The sequence below is a fragment of the Rhipicephalus sanguineus genome, chromosome 6, assembly GCF_013339695.2.
Source record: "Rhipicephalus sanguineus isolate Rsan-2018 chromosome 6, BIME_Rsan_1.4, whole genome shotgun sequence".
In the NCBI taxonomy this organism is placed as follows: Eukaryota; Metazoa; Arthropoda; class Arachnida; order Ixodida; family Ixodidae; genus Rhipicephalus; species Rhipicephalus sanguineus.
This window is the reverse complement of record NC_051181.1, coordinates 52,442,494-52,458,832: the sequence shown is the minus strand read 5'-3', so window position 1 is coordinate 52,458,832 and position 16,339 is coordinate 52,442,494. Positions and strand designations below refer to the sequence as shown.

At 52.0% G+C, this 16,339-nt stretch overlaps 1 non-coding gene across 1 annotated transcript; it reads right to left on the bottom strand.

Annotated features, from left to right (window-relative positions):
• Positions 1-694: 694 nt before the first annotated feature.
• On the bottom strand, positions 695-766 carry Trnap-cgg (transfer RNA proline (anticodon CGG)). Its single transcript has one exon. It is a non-coding gene; the product is annotated as a tRNA-Pro (tRNA).
• Between the last annotated feature and the right edge of the window lie 15,573 nt (positions 767-16,339).

The window sequence follows — 16,339 nt, the reverse complement described above, 5'->3', positions numbered from 1 at the left end:
CGAGAAACACAAGATTAACATCATTATCAAGACAGCATACAAGCAAGCCCTGCACGTCCCTCAACCTACGGAGAATGAAAAGCTCGTGGAATTAGGCCTACATAACACAATAGAGGAGTTAATTGAGGCTCAGCGCATTTCGCATTACGAGCGGCTCTCACAAAGACCGGGCGGCACATCCTCCGTACCCATGACATCGAATACGTTACGCCGACCGGATCGAAGGTCCCAATGTCCAAGGGCATCCAAGAAACATTCATGATTCCCCCCCATCCCTCGCAATATGCACGCTGTGTACAACGAAGAACGGTGCGCCGACCGCGCGAAACATCTCAGCAAGCGTTACAAGGGGGCCACGCATGTAGCTTACGTCGACGCAGCAGAGTACCCGCAACAATCGGCCATGGCGCTCGCTGTCGTCACGGGGCTGAATCATGTTACTACCACCACCAGCTCCATACTCACCACAACCCGAAGAGGGCGAAGAAGCTGCCACCGCTTTAGCCTACGGGACAACTACCGCCTCTTGCATCGTTAGTGACAAGGTGACTCTTTAAGGGCTCATTTTTTCTTTGTTAAACACAATCTATTAATGAGAACTAACAGACAATAATGCCAAGGAAAGTATAGGGGGCGTCATTTGTAGTAATTAGGACATAAAGGTGAAGAAAGTAAAGTGGACGAAAAGATAACTTGCCGCCGGCAGGGACCGAACCTGTGGCCTTCGAATACCGCGTCCGATGCTCTACCACCGAGCTACGGCGGCGGTCATCCTCTCGTCCACTTTATGATGTATATATGTGTACTTATACCTAATACTGTTAGTCGGCGCTGACTCCGGACCATTCTGGCCTTGCCGGGAACGAAGTTGCTCACGACGCTGTCCGAGAAATCGTCCACCGGGCGCGTCACCCGTCATCAGAGCAGCTACCCTCCCGACGAGCCCAGCAGGGCTGAGGACGAAGAAGCCTAGTACTGGTGCGGCCACGCGAAAGAAGGAATGGTCACGTACGGTGAGATTGTCATGCATTACCGTAGGGCAAGATTGAAGTACCCACCTCCTGACAAGTCGCTAAATAAGTACCAATCGACAACATGGCAATTATTACTGACACGAACGTTCCCTACACCCACGCTGTACAGTCGCATATACCCGGACGTTTACACACCACAATGCAAAACTTGCGGGGTGGCTCGCGCCAACCTCGACCACATTATCTGGGCATGTCCCGCAGCGACACACACCATCAAACACAGCAAGAACTCTAAACTTCAGATAACCACGCCTGAGCAATGGGAGGCTATCCTGCTCAGCGCGTGACCGGATGACAAACTCTTGGCAGTCCGGCTGGCTGAAGACGTCGCCAAGACCCAAGGTTTTACCGCCGTCTGACGAAGGGGGTTCCGGTAAGGCTAGTCTCCGGTCCCCGCCTCCCTTAATCCCAGCAAGGACAAAAAAATTACACCATCTCCAGCTAAAGGGGACCATGAGGCGATGCGAAGCCGGAGCACTTTCACGATCGCGTTTTGTTGGCGTTCGCTGGGCATGCTACCGACCTCGCGTCGTGGAACGCGAAGAGGAACACTACGCGCGTCGTGTCTTCCCTCTAGCCTGGCCGCTAATTCTCACAGGGCGTGCGGGGAATGCGGTCGACAGGCGCGCGAGAGAGAGGCAGCGTAAGAGAGGAGAGAGAGAGGGAGGAGACGCGCATGCGCTGGGCCTCATGGCGGAGCTGCGCAGGAGAGAATTTCGGCATGTCGAGCCCGCATTTCTGAGGAGCCAACCGAGGCAAGCGCTGGACTGAACGCGCGCAGCGCTCTACCACTTCGAATAGAGGAGACTAGAGGAGGAGAGTAGCGTATGCGCCGTGAGAGCAGAAGCGAGAACGCAGAAGAAGCGCAAGCAGGTGCTCATAGAGAAGTGGAGAGAGCAACGCGCAGCTCTTGGAGAGAAGGAAGGAGCAGAGTTGCGCATGCGTAGTGTGAGTGCGGACTACTACGCCGCGTGCGGATTACCACGCCGCGTGACATACCCCCGAGCAAGAGATACTTCGCATCTAAAATAAAGCTGTCTCTCTCCCTCTCTCTGAAAGGAGCCGAAGAGCGCGACCCACTAGAAGGTGCTGGAGAGGACGACCCACGGCAGAGTTCCAAGGCTTCGCTACAATTACTCCGGGTACGAAAAGGGAGCCGCCTGGTGACCTAACAGATTGTCACTATAAGCGGGTCATGGTAGGCCTTGAGGCGCTCCACGTTGACAATGTTGCGCCCTCGACGGCGCATGTACGAAGATGGTTCAATGGGTTCGATCAGCTAGTTTACAAGGGATGTGCAACAAGAAGGTGAGATGGGCTAGTTGGTGAACATTCATGTTGAAGCACAAAGCTTATAAGCGCACATAAAACGAGGACGTGCGTTCGACTACACGGTAGGGCCATTCGTATTTGGGCAGTAGTTTTCAAGAGAGGCCAGTTGCAGTGGTAGGGATGGAGAGCCATACGAAGGCTCCAGGGAGAGCCATACGTGGGCTCAGACGTGGCTGTGTCACGACGAATGCTCTTATTCCGCTCTTGGTCATGTGCAGTAAAGGTCTTGGCTAGCGCGTGACACTCTTCAGCACGTCTGGTTGTGGCAGAAATAGGTGCACACTCCGATCGATCCGGCTTGTATGGAAGGATTGTGTCGATTGTTTGCGACGGGTGCCTGCTATACAATAGGAAAAAGGGGGAAACCTGTAGTGCTCTGAGAGGCGGTATTGTAGGCGTAGGTGACGAAGGGCAGAATGGCATTTTGCAATTGGTATGATCTGCGGCGACGTTCATGGAGAGGGTGTCGCCGAGCGTATGGTTAAAGCGTTCGCTGAGGCCATCTGTCTTCGAGTACTAGCAGTATACTGCGGTGAATAACGTTGCACTCTTTGAGAATGGCTTCGACGATTTCCGACAAGAAGACACGGCCTTGGTCACTGAGCAGCTTCTGAGGTGGACCGTGACGCAGCATGAATCGGAAGAGCAGGAAGGAGGCCACATCGCGTGCTGTAGCCGCTGGGAGCGCGGCAGTTTCGGCGTATCGCGTGAAGTGGCCTACAGCGACGAGGGCCTAGCGGTTACCAGCGGACGTCAGAAGCAGTGGCCCATTGAAATCGATGCCAACGCGCGCAAACGGCCGGTCAGGGCAAAGTAGAGGTTGCAGACCTGCCGGCAACAGATGCGTTGAAGTTTTGCAGCGCTGACAATCGATGCAGGAGCGAACTAACTTCTGCACGTAGTGGTGCATCCCTCGCCAAAAGTACCGTTGACGAATGCGGTGGTAGGTTTTCGATTCCCTAGAGTGCGCACACTGCGGATGAGAGTGGAACGACTCGCATAAGTCAGAACGCAGACTGCAGGGTATTACTAGTAGCCACTGGCGGCCATCGTCCTTGTAATTGCGTCGTTGGAGGAGGTCGTCGCGAACGGCGCAATGGTGGTCTTCACGACGCAACGGGCGAGTGGATGGTGTTGCCGATGGATCAGTCAGCAAGTCTATCAGTTTTTTTTCCACCAGTTCTCTCTACTGGCGTTCGGTCACCCGCAGCATGTTGAACACCGGTCGACCCCACTCCTGCCTCACCTACGCCGAGCTATTGAGGAGGAAATTGTGGAGGTCATGACGGAATACCATCAGCCCCCTCCGGCGCCGCTCAGTTACACGCAAGTTGTAGCCAGGCCGCTCCGAGCGATTTCTGTGGTTCCCCCACTTAATTACACAGAAGCTGTCGCAAGGCCTCAGGCGTTCGAAGCAAGTGTACCGGCTGCGTCCGCCGACGTCATCCATACGCCACGACTGCAGCCCACCATGCAGCCATATCACCAGTCGCCCCGTCCCTCGCGTCCTGCGACATGGATGGGACCTAACACGGCAAGCCGATGGCGCACTTCCGACCACCGCCCCATCTGCTTTGCCTGCAGTTGCGCCGGTCACGTTGCCCGCTATTGCAATCGCGTGCAGCAAGATTTCAGTGCCGCTATGGGGGCATCCATTTCAGTCACGATCGCAAATCTAACAATGGGAGCAATTGGAAACAAGGCATTGGAATCATTTCAGCCTAGACTCAAAATCTTTCTGCGATACGTCGGTGACTTCTTCTGCGTTACAAAAAAGAAGGACGTGCAACCTCTCATTGACTGCCTAAATGACATCGAGCCTTCCATCTAGTTCACTGTGGAAGGAGAGGAAAACGGTTGCCTTCCTTTCTTTGACGCAATTGTAAAGCCTGCTCCCACAGGTCTCGCCTTCGCCGTGTACCGAAAGTCAGCCCACTCCGGTAGGTACTTTGATTACGAGTCAGTTGATCCGGTAGCCCACAAACGCTCAGTGGTTCGTTCTTTAGTTCAACGAGCCAATCGCAGCTGCGGGAGCAGTTCGAGACTGGGGGAGCAGCTCGAGACCATTGAAAATGACCTCATCAGGAATCGATATCCGAAACATTTTATTAGGAATATAACTAGGTTAATTATGCATAACCAACAGAAGAACAGTCAAGCCATTGATAATACAGTGCCAACACACCAGCGCGCAGCGATTCTGTACATTCAAGGCGTAAGCCACGCCCCGGCTCGCGTGTTTAGGAAACGTGGTGTGCAGATCGCGCATGTGCCAGCAAGCAAGCTTAATGGTGCCTTGCAAAATCTGCAGGATCCTCTCCTCGGCGACGTTTCCCTGGTGTGGTCTACAAGATACAATGTGCCCATGCGCCGAAACTCCCATGCGCCGACTGCGAATCGGTGTAGATTAGCGAAGGGGGAAATTTCTGCAGGCGTTTGAAGCAGCACAAAAATGACGTCACCAAGGGCCACACAATGAGAAATGCACTCGCAGAGCATGCCGAGAAGACGGGCCAGGAGAGAAGCTGGGACCCAACATGCGCAGAAGAATTTGACAACGACGCCCGATCTAGAATCACTAATATATCAAACAAGTAACAGAATCAATAGTTAATCTGGCACAAGAAACTACGCGTACTCCCGAACTTCGCATGATGCGCTCAAAGCCACTAAACAACGAGCTGCTCTGACAACATTCCATTGCCAATAAGAGCTCCGTGTTGACATTGGTCAGTGACCTGCTTTTAGGGGCGAAGCTCCTTAAGGCGGCACCCGTTCGTCCCTCGTAGTCGTCGTGATCGTAGTAGTGAGTAACAAGTCTTACGCTTTGACCTCCAAGGTGGTGCCGGTGGGAGATTTCTCCTGTGCGTTGTTGAACAATAAAAAATTCGCAGCGTGCGCGTTAACTAAAAGCCGAATTCTTCTGTCTCTCATTCCCCATTGGCAGCCATTGGCATGTTCCAGTAGGAAACGTTAGTAGAAGTAGAAGTATAAGTGTTAGCTAAAAGCCGACTTCTTCTGTCTCTCATTGCCATTAGCAGCCATTGTTTACCTCCAAGGTAGTGCCTGGTGAGATTTCTCCTGTGCGTGATTAAACAATAAAAATTTTGTTCAAAACGCCGTTGATTGATGAAATAAACCAACGAAAGACGCCAGATGTTTTGTAAAAGCAGAACGAAAGAACGCCAGATGTTTTTCTTGAAGTGTAGTAGTAGTAGTTGTATTTAGCCACCTCGCCCGATCGTCAACGGGCGAGGTGGACCGGCAACGGCGCGAGGACCCTGCCGTACGAGAGTTAAATCACACTAAAAGACATACTTTGCGGGCGATACACTCTAGTGAGCTTTCAACTTTTCGTCTTAATGTACATGATAAAGAAATTATTTCTACGAAAAACGCAAGGCACACCTTGAGCAATATGTTTGGTTTTGGGACGCTAAATGGAACCATGAGGCGATGCGAAGCCGGAGCACTTGCACGATCGCGTTCCGTTGGCTTTCGTGGGCATGCTACCGACCTCGCGTCGTGGAACGCGCGTCCTGTCTTCCCTCTAGCCTTGCCTTTAATTCGCACAGGGCGAGCGGGGAATGCGGTCGCTCTTGGCGCTCTTTCGCTCGGGAGCGGACTTCTTCCTTGCATTTCACCGATCACAAGTGATAATGAAGGGACCACGTAAACCAACAGTACAATAAAAGTTTGATGTTTAATATACACACGATGTTTCACACTCTTTATATTATGTACTGGGCGCATTTCACGGAAGAGTTTCACGGTTTACAGATGATTCCCTCCGTAGCTTCGCCCCACTCATCATCATTCACCCCGTGGATATGCTGTGATTTTTTAATAGTGTCTTTACTTGACCAGACTGTATTACGTCGAACTCTCGACTAAGATGCAGGCGCACACAAGCACTCGCCGGAATTATCACTGCATCGACGAACTTTCATGCACCACTTTTCCCCACTCAAGCGCACATGCAAAGGAGTAATGCCAATTACACGCTGTGAAAGCTTTCAAAACAGCGGAGCGCTCTCGTGGTGATTCTCGCCGGCGCTCCCGACGAGCGGCTTCTTCCCAGGGCGTATTGGAAGTCTTGCCCATCTTCGGGAAGAGTGCAGCGCATATAAATTCCCGCTCTTATACCCACAGCCCGTCGCCTCGTCTTCACCGCACCTCTCATCCTCCCGCTCAGCGCGGCCTCGCATTAGTTAACGCCTCACCGGCGCGGCTTTCCGGCCAACGCCACCTCGAAATACCGCTCCGTTTGAGACCGAGGCAGTCACACCATGTATGGATGTATCTGGGAGCCGGAGCGTAACATGCGGACGCTCAGCTGTCACCCGGCCCGGCCCTAGAACAGCTAGCTCAGTTGTAAAAAGAAAGAAATGATTCAGCCACCTTGAAGAGATCATTCAACCCCAATGAACAACATCATTCATTCTTTGTGACAACCACCTAAAGGTGGCTTATGCAAATTCTCTGGTTCTTTTGGATATGGCAAGCTTCAAGCAATTCACGGTAATGCTTAGAATTCTCTTTGCCGAGGACGGAAGTGCGGTGAAACAGACACAAGCAAGAAATTCACTTATTCACGTGCAAAGCCACGATGCTCCCTGTGCCTGAGCGCAGAGTGCAATCGTCTTCTCCGGGACGTTCATTGAGGCACTGCCCCGTATGGACATATATATGTGGCTTTTCACATGACGTAGAAATTTAATAACCACGTCCACCGCGCACTAAGTGTCAGCGCCAAATTTTTTGGGGCATTCTTTTGAGCCCATGGAAATAATATCAAAGTAGGAGATTCCCTCAAACTCTGTTGCCTCCTCTATCGGCCGACAACTCGCCACGGTTGTCTATTGGTTATGGTGCTCGACTGCTGACCCGCAGGTCGTGGGATGGAATCCCGGCCGCGGCGGCCGCTTTTAGATGGAGGCGAATATGCTTGAGACCCGTGTGCTGAGATTTATCTACACGTTGTGGGGTTTTGCAGCTGCTGCTAGCCCTGAACCAGGCGCGTAGCCAGGGGAGGGGGGGGGCTGGGGGGGGGTTCAAAACCCCCCGAAATTTTTCGGTTTTGCTTGCGTTATATACACGCACACATACAAACGCACGCACGAACATACAAAAAGTATGGTTGAACCCCCCCCCCCCGAAAAAAATTTCTGGCTAAGCCCCTGCCCTGAACCCTTTAGAGATGAGGCCGAGACAACAGCCGAAACATGTTTACTGCATCGAGCCTCGGCCGCAACTGCCGCTGCCAGCGGCTGCCGCGTGACACGAGCGCATATGCGATCGTCGTTGTCTTCCACGCGGTCACAGCCGCCGAGCGCCCCCATACTGCCCTTTCCCTTCGGAAAAAAGTGAGCGAGGAGTACGCGGGCAACTTCACAAGGGTAGCCCGCGCAAGTGTCCTGGCTATCCTTGGCCACGGCGGACTGCGCGTGGCACACGAGACCACATGCCGGCGCTGTCCGCCCACAACTCTCTGTGGGACCTCAAGGGCTGCCGGACGCGGGAACTGCTGACGCACGCAGCGGAGGCAACTCTGTCGCCGCCCGAAGACGGAGGCGCACCGGACTCGCTCAGGTTGACGACCACGGTCGTCAGCATGACCACGGTCGAGAGCATGACGGAACGCCGATGCTCCTGGTGCAGCACCAGTCCCAGCGAGTGATATTCCGTTGTCGTTGTCGTATGTCGTTGCCGTCGTAGCCCTCCAGACCATTGACGTGCGGGTGGCGGCCACTCCTCCAGGTAGAAGTCATCGAACGCAGGTGACCTCGGCAGCCACGGAAGCGTGACGTCCAAGTAGAAGGTCTGATTGCCTTTGTCTCCGGCGTCCACTTCACAGACATCGCCGAGGTTGGTACCAGGCGTCGTCTCCGACAGGGACGGTCCTTTGCCCGGTCCTAGTACTGGCTTCCCGGATTGCTCATCGGGATTTTCGGGTTTCTCCCCCTTACTCTTCTCTGCTTTTTCGGACTTTTCAGCCTTGTTGTCCGAAGCTTCTGCGACAGCTCTCTCGTCCTCAGCACTCGCGGCACCGTCCACATCATCCACGACCTTTGCATCGTCGGCGTCCAAGCACTCCATCTCGTCCCATTCGCCGTCTCTGGTCAGGCCTTTACCCTCCCGTAATACGCGACTTCGTCCGCGCCCTCTTCGACTTCGCTGTCAGCGCCGTGAGCGGCTCCTTCCCAGGCATCAGTGTCGTCGTCACCACGTTCACGGCTCTCTCTTCGTCAAACTGCCGCCGCTTCAACATCACCGAAGTCCTCCATCTCTGTGCCGTCGTGGCAGTCAACGTCCGCGTAATCAACGCTCAACTCGTCCACTTCCGCCTATTTTTCGTCGCCTACCTGCTCCGCGGCCTCCACATTACTGCGACGCCCATAGTGCTCTCTCTCTTTTTCTTCATTTTCTTGTTCTCCTTCTCAACCTCACCGTTTGCGTCATCGGCTGCTCTTTCCGGGTCCGTAACGCCGTCTCGTCGCGCGGCGTCTTCACACACGGCGTCCGCCGCCACGCCGACCTCGGCGATGTCCCGCTCGCCGGTCCGACGCTCACCGATCTCCGCCTCACCGCCTCTGAAGCCATCGGCTTGGTTCCCGGAGATCTCCACGACCGCCGCCGCGGACTGCGCGGCGTTCACGTTCTCCGGGCCCTCGCCTGCGCACGCTTCGGTGCCGCTTTCGTCGTCGTCCTTCTGTGCCGCCTCGCCGCACGAGCGCGCCCCAGCCTCCATGGCCTGCGCGGGCAGCGGGACGCCGAGGTAAGCACCGAGGTGCTCGAGCGCGATAATGGCACGCCACTGCTCGTCGGAGGTCATTCTCCCGGAAAGGCAGAGGCACATGAGGATCTCAACCGGCTGATGTAAGAGGACGAGGTCGTAGACTCCTTAGGCGACCATGTCCAGAAACGCCCGTTTCAGCGCCCATAGCTCCGCGAAGGCTATATCGCCGTGCAGGGGGCCGAAATCAGGAGCTGCTGGATCCGGCGTACGTTGATCGGGCACGTTGATCGGCGTACGTTGATCGGACACCGGGGTACGATGTCGGGGCGGGGTCCTTCCAGTTGGGCGCCAGATGTGGGGTTTTGCGGCTGCTGCTAGCCCTGAACCCTTTAGAGATGAGGCCGAGACAACAGCAGAAACATCTTTACGGCATCGAGCCTCGGCCGCAACTGCCCGCTGCCAGCGGCTGCCGCGTTACACGAGCGCACATGCGATCGTCGTTGTCTTCCACGCGCTCACAGCCGCCGAGCGCCCCCATAACGTAAAGAACCCCAGGAGGTCTAAACGTCCGGAGCGAACCATTACTGCGTCTCTTATGATGATATCATGGTTTTGGGACGTTAAATACCAACAATTATTGTTTAGCTATTGGCCGACATTGAAATTCAAACAAGGTTTCTTGGTTTTTCTTACCACTGTTTCCTTTCAGAAAGCAAGACAGCCAACGGAAAAGCAAAGGCTTTAGCCTATACCTCTGGTCGCCCCGCAATGGTAGTGTAATGCTCATGGCGCTCGACGGCTGACCCGAAGGGCGCCGGATCCAGTCCCGGCCGCGGCGGCTGCGCTTTTGATGGAGGCGAAAACGTTTCAGGCCAGTGTACTTAGATTTAGGTGCACGTTGAAGAAACCCAGGTATTGGAAATTTCTGGAGCCCTCCACTACGGTAACTCTCATATTCATATCGTGGTTTTGCGACGTTAAACCCCAGATATTGTTATTAGATACCCCTGCTCATCAAGACTTTACTGCGTAGCGCGCGGGCAACCTATTTTCACCGCGTCATCAAATACGTATTCGCAATGCTGCGTTTGACCAATTTTTAGAACGTAGGTGCGAAAGCCGATAATGCCCTTTTAGATGCTTTAGCCACTTTCAGTACACCTGTCCGTCAGATGAAATCATTAGTTCTAAATTTAGGAACCTATAAACTCGCCACAAGGAAGGTAGATATATAAAACCATGTTCATTGAACAGGCGCTAAAAACCTCTAAGATCTGATCTGCTACCAGTCGGTCCTTTGGTAAACAATTCAGGATGAATAAAAAATCATAGACATATGTACCAACACTGACAGGACGCACATCGGGAAGTGCCCCAAGATGCGCTGAATCGGATTTATCCAAAAGCACGCTGCATAGAATTGGCGCGACACAAGTATTTTGAACAAAATGCTTGTTTCTATGAACTAAAATGGTGAACCTAAGATACGTACGCAAAAGCTCTACAAAGGACTGAATTGCGATTCCGAATTTGTTCTGAAATGCAACAGTCCGACCACTATCAATCACACTTCGCACTGCTTCTAAAAGTTCGACCTCTGGTATTGAATAGGACATATCCACAACGTCGATCGACAAAACGGCATTTACTCTGAACGAGAGTGAGGGGAGTTTATCAATGTAGCCGCACATATCGCCCCGGTTAGAACAATAACATAAGGCAGATTATGTACTGGAGTTTCTTGGTAATGGCGCCTATTTCCTGGGAAAGTCTAGGCTCAACAAACAAAGTGTTAAACAGCCAGACACTTGCAATTACCCCATGGTTGACATTTTAACACTTTTGCCTTATTTGCAGGTTTTCTGTGCGCGCAGGTAAATATGGCAATGCTATTGAAATGGGATATCGCGACAACGGGTATGCATATTACCTTGACGCCTGCGTCACATATTGCTGGCACCACCCATCTATCTTCCAACCAAGAGATCCGCCTGCCTTGGACGAGGTGATGTGGCTTGGCTTGTCCTTCGAAAGTGGCAACACATTTAAGGTGAGGAGGTTCTCATTTTTCTAAACAAGCCGGCCATCACTTCTAAATCACAACAGTAAAAAATAACGCGCGTATAGAGGGCTGTAAATTAAATTTTATTTGTCTGCGCCTTGGGCTTGATGCACAAATAGTAATTAAAGTTGCAACGCGGGCTTGTTGCTAATGCACACTTTAGATAAATACGGCAGAGCGAAGAAACGGGATACCAGAAAGGCAACACAGAGACGCACACACAGCCCTGTGTGTGTTTCTTCGTTGCCTTTATTGTATCCTGTTTCTTTGCACTATCATAGATATCAAGAAATCGGAAGCCCGCTTAGCGTCTGCACGTTTAAGTTAAGAGAGGCGGCTGCCTTCACATCTGGCTCTAAGAAAACGTGGACACAAACACCGAGCCGCCGGTCGCTTTGGAGAATAATACTAACGATTGCAGTGATATAAAAATGTTCATTACGGGTTTACAATACGCACGAAGTATTGATAGCAATAAAAATGTTATACACATCCAGGGTTTGATGGTATTGACTAGAGTTGCAGGTTTTGTACTTTCTTGGTGGTGGGGCGGGGTGGCGATAGAGCGGAGAGAGGGAGCTAAACCGGGCTAACAGATTATTGAGACGGTCCACAGACATTGAGTGTGAACATGGCATTTGAATGTTTTACGGCGATTATGTATATCAATAAGACATGTCCGAAACGTCCGTCGCCCGCGGGAAAAAGTATATGTGCCGCAGAAATCGGGAAGCGGCACTACTCACCACTTGGCCAACAAGAATGAACAAGTCGTCTGCGGGTAAAAATGTGTGCCATAAAATTGGGGCACTTGAGCTTGAGTACACCCCACAGGTCAAGTAATGATGAAGAAGGGAACACGCGGGCGGCCAACTACAATTGGGATCGTGCGCGAAACGCCCGGCGGATGCGACAAGCCACACAAGACGACCCATGCCACGTCAAAGATACGAATGCAGCTCAAATGGAACTCGTAAGTTTTTCGCCATATGTGAAGCTGTCAAGACCATTACGATCGCCCCAAGGAACACAGTAGACAAGAGTTCTCGGAAACCTTTCGCATACTGACAGATTTGTATGATATGGTGGCCGTACTTACCGCACCAACCACTGGAGATAGTATGGCCAAGCACACTAAAAAATGGCTGACTCTTCAGTAATCGAAAGTAGGTGTAAGCATGAAGTGGCTGCTCGCAAAGCAGACTGATTGGAGATAATAATAGCCACACTCTTCACAAGGGCATTCCCCATGTTCGAAAGGGCACACCACACCATACTGTGCACTAGTCAGTATGCGCGCCATCGTTTCCTGTCGCTGTGTGGTATAAACTTTTGGGCCTTGCCTATCGTATGCCGCCACGACGCGACACAGACCTGAAAGCCGCAAACCGTTCTGTGGAATCCCCAAGGTGGCCGAAGGGCTAAAAAAAAGGTGCATAACCAACCACCCGTTTGTAGAAACCCATACAGAGTTCTCAGAAATACATATATATATATATATATATATATATATATATATATATATATATATATATAAATATATATATATATATATATATATATATATATATATATATATATATATATATATATATATATATATATATATAGAGAGAGAGAGAGAGAGAGAGAGAGATATTCCCGCTTCATGTAATGGGAATATACAGGGTGTCCCAGCTATAGAATATCAGAGGCAGGCGAGTGAACTCAGGTGGAAATTGCTGACAGCCACCTTGCGCACTACAGACAATTTTTTGTTTTGTCATTAACTAATTGGTAATTAGTATTATTTAACTAAATCGCTAAATACTGACTTTGGGCAAGAAATGCGCCTTGCAAAGTTCGAGAGTGGCTTCAGGAACCCCCGTTGCAGTATTTGCGATAAGAAACTCTCACGTATACTATTTTTTCCAAGCTGCAAAGAAAGCCCGCGAAATACAAAAAGAACCACGTGACTACCGCATTCGGGAGCCAGGGAACGTATTGCTCTCAGCCGTGGTTTGAGCGAACGAAATCAGCAGCGGCCGCGACTCGCCGGCTCCGTTGCAGCGGTAGGCCGGTAAGTTAACGGTGGTTTCTTGGCCCGCGTTCGCTATAGCTTGCACCGTCACGCGCGCCAACTGGCTCAGCTTGGCTGTCCAGCTTTGCCCTATTCTTGAACTAGTACTGCGCATCAAGGGAAAAAAGATGGCTTATCCATCCGCCATTGGAATCGGTATGACACGAAAGTGAAAGCTGTCGTAACATAAGTGACGACAGTTTATTGTTTATAGTGCATTGGTATATGAGAGCTTGTACAATGTCAACTGCTGTTTGTCAGATATAGCATCGCTTGATGTGGACGCATCGCGCTCACGTTGACGCCTAGTGGCACATCTCCATATCGATGACTAAAGGCCGAATCCCATATCCGCGAAAATGCACGCCACAGCGACGAGTGATGCTATGGGCGACAAAACGAGCCCTTCGCGCGACGTGTCGCGTGGTCGATATCGCGCCATCGCTCGGGTTTTTCGGATTTCGAATCCGTCGCTCGTCGCCAGGAAGTGCTGTGCTTAAGCAGCCAATAGCAAACCACCGGAACAAGATGTCAGTGACGTACTGCTGATTGCCGCCACTTTCTTATCGACGCGCGTCAACAACAACGTTCATCAACATGGCCAACGGCGACGAGCGCAACGTTGACGTTGTTGAACGCGAACGTGCGTTAAGGGACCTCAGGGACGGGAACTACAACTCCCGCGCCATTTGTGACGCGGCTTGGCGGCACGTAGCAGCCGTGATGGTATCGAAAAAATGCTGAAAGAAAATAATAAACATTTTATGTACCATTATGCAACAAAGCATCATATTTTACTTTGCATACCGCTGCGCTGACGACGGGTCACGTTTGGTCCAAGTAAACGCCCTCATGCCAGCAACAGTGGATATCGCTCACCGAAGCCGTCGCGTGAATGGGGTTTGCCCATCCGAGCGACCGCTTGCGCGCAGACGCTCTACGTCACGACGTTTGTCGCTGTCGCTCGCATTTTCGCGTATATGAGGTTTGGCCTTAACGCCTATGATCGTGATTTAACCCATGCGGTAGCTGAAGACCTTAACATAAATGTGGACACCGCATAGGGTGAATCCCGCGCAGATGGCATCAAGAAGCCCGTTAATAAACACAGATACTCGAAATGCACTCCTTCAAAGCGTGGTGAAATTCGAAGAGAAACGCTAGGGGCGTCGTGTCTTCCCTCTAGCCTGGCGTCGATGTGTCCAGCTCGATGTGTCCAGCTTTACGCCATTAAAATTACTACGCCGTGTACTCTCGGCGCAAGAAATGCATTCGCATTTCCTCACGATTCCCTTCGGGGAGGTGGGGGCATATTTAGGGGCGAAGCTCCTTATAGCGGCACCTGTTCGTCCCCGTCGTAGGAGTGTGTAACCAGTCCTAAAAACGGAGGGGGCGTACCCACTTGAAGGCTCCCTAAAGACAATGCGCTGCGACAGTACGTGATATGTATCGTCCTCTCCTCTCCTACGCTTCCCCCTCTTTCTCCTACGCCCCCCCCCCCTCCTATTTTGCCTCGCGGCGCAGCGGCGCCGACGCAGGCAGCGTCGCGAGGCAGCGTCTTGATTGAAAAAACCGACCGCTCGCGCTGCACAACCGTTCACTGACCACCCCACATATATAGGCACTGGATTTTGACCTCCAAGGTAGTGCGTGTGTACGATTTCTCCTGTGCGTGATTAAACAATGAAAATTCACAGCGTACATGTAAAATTAAAGTGAGCTGCAAGTCGTCATAACTGTCATCGAACCTTTAGTGTAAACGCGCCCGATCTCACGTCGGTGATGATGTACTGGGCAGAATTCACGGAAGATTCACGGTTTACCGATGAACCTCCGCGGCTTCGCCCACTCATCATCATTCACTCCGTGGATATGCTGTGATTTTTTCCCATTGGGATAGATGCTATGAGCGAGGCTTGGGCTAAAGCCGCCAGCTCGCAGATTGTTAAAGCGTTAACGAAATTAAACTTGTATTGGAAACGCGCCGAATGAGATGGTCGTAATAACGGCGCGTTTCGTGGGCTTTTTTTCGAGCCTGGTGGCACAGGTAACACTGCCCCATTATGAAGGAAACGCTCATAGCATCCGTCCATCCATCCATCCATCCATTTATCTGAGAGCACTGTGACTAGGAAAGTGTGAAAGATAAAAGGCACGTTCATGTAGCCTCCGTAATGTGTTTGGCGGTAGCTCAGTGGGCTAAACGCCCGCCATCCATCGTCGCGGACCGAGAGGTCATGGGTTCGACTCCCATCAGCGAAACCTTTAGATGCGAAGCAGCTTATGGCGGGGGCTCTGCCGTCCCTCCCTCCCGTTTCCCGCGGCGTCCACCCTCCACTGCGCATGCGCCCCCCCCCTCTCCTCTAGGAATCCCCTACTTTACGGAGCGGCGCGCACGACAGGTGGTGCGACAGCTGCATACTTCGCTGGGCGCGGCACTGTAGTTACGCTGTATCAAATGACAGAGCGCGCGCACTTCATTCTCTCCTGCGCAACGCCGTGATGAGCGCCAGCGTCAACGCCGCCGCCAGTGTCAGGGTGAGCGCCAGCAAAAGCTCAAGAGTCAGCGCTGACAGTGACACTGTCTCCCCGCTTCTTCGCATCCACACCTGGTTCCCTTTAGCGGGAGATGGTGTAATTTTTGCTTATAGTTTTTTATTTGCCATCTGATGGCGTTCATTTTGTTGACGTAATTCCGTGACGTAAAATACGTCATGAAAGTCTCTGTGGGCCCCGGCAATAAACACTTTCGTGTTAAAAAGAAGAAACGGCCGAGCCGGCCAGACGAAAAGACCGAGCGTTCAGTCCTTTCGTCTGGTCGGCTCGGCCGTTTCTTCTTTTGCCCGTGATGCGCTGTACCAGTACAAGCACGGTCAACTAACTGGCCCAATCTTCAACACTTTCCCTGTTCTGGCCCACATATGCTTTGCCGCGGACGACGGATATAGAGCAGCAACGTACAGCTTTGCGTAAAAAGTGAAACACCTGCAGTGGGGTGTAAAACAGTGCTTAGCCGACAAAATGTGCGAACTCAGTCCCAAAAGTCCCAACGTACCACAAGACCCTTCGACACTGCCTATAACGCTTTTTCTAACCTTGCGCGCCCCTTCTCC